This window comes from Fulmarus glacialis, unplaced genomic scaffold (genome assembly GCF_000690835.1).
Source record: "Fulmarus glacialis isolate BGI_N327 unplaced genomic scaffold, ASM69083v1 scaffold27949, whole genome shotgun sequence".
Lineage (NCBI taxonomy): Eukaryota > Metazoa > Chordata > Aves > Procellariiformes > Procellariidae > Fulmarus > Fulmarus glacialis.
The window spans coordinates 1-236 of NW_009234311.1; positions in this window are offsets into that span (position 1 = coordinate 1).

Genomic DNA, 236 nt, shown 5'->3' on the forward strand with positions numbered 1-236 from the left:
GCTCAGCGTAGATCTGTGGCCGCAGCAGGCTGAGCAGGTAGGACGCCCGGGAGAACTTGAAGCCTGGAAGACGTGGGGTGGTGGGAGGTGCCCACACCCAGGGCTGGCCTGGGGCAGGGGTACAAGGGGTGCACAGGGATACCTGACACAATCTCTTCCGTGACGGCTGCGCCGCCCAGCACGTGGCGTTTCTCCAGCACAGCCGTGCGCACCCCTGCCTGCTGCAGGTAGGCAGC